The sequence below is a fragment of the Opisthorchis viverrini genome (assembly GCF_000715545.1).
Source record: "Opisthorchis viverrini unplaced genomic scaffold opera_v5_96, whole genome shotgun sequence".
NCBI lineage: Eukaryota > Metazoa > Platyhelminthes > Trematoda > Opisthorchiida > Opisthorchiidae > Opisthorchis > Opisthorchis viverrini.
In genome coordinates, this window is record NW_008751749.1 from 116,165 (window position 1) to 116,587 (window position 423).

Consider the following 423-nt stretch of genomic DNA (forward strand, 5'->3'; position numbering starts at 1 on the left):
CTCAAAGCTCCGAGCACTACAGGTGGACTCAAAGTGAGGTCACTGTGGAAAAGCCAGAAAGTTGACACAGCTGATGGCTTCTAGTTCCGATCAGCAATTTTGCGCTCCAGTATCCCAAGTGATGTTAGCTACCAGAAGGGACTTACTGTCGACGTGTCCCAGGGTTGTGGCTTCAAAAGCCATGCAGCATTCCACTGATCGGGGCGGGACGGCTCAAGTGGTTGGAGCGCGAACTTACTAACCGTGGTTCGAACTCGACCTCTGCCTCCCGATCTCCCCTGTCTAGGCTTGGGCAACCTGGAGGTATCCCAGCCCTCGTGCTTTCTTCGGGTGGCATGGAAGCTAGGCACCGAGTGGGTGTTACAGCTGAACGATATATATATATATATATATATATATATATATTCCACTGGTGAGAGATGC

General features: G+C 50.8%; 1 protein-coding gene across 1 annotated transcript in view; it reads left to right on the plus strand.

Annotated features, from left to right (window-relative positions):
- T265_05114 (hypothetical protein) overlaps positions 1-423 on the plus strand; it is a gene marked incomplete at both ends in the record, with an annotated part of 56,075 nt that overhangs the window by 40,279 nt on the left and 15,373 nt on the right. The gene's annotated exons all lie outside the window — the stretch shown is intronic.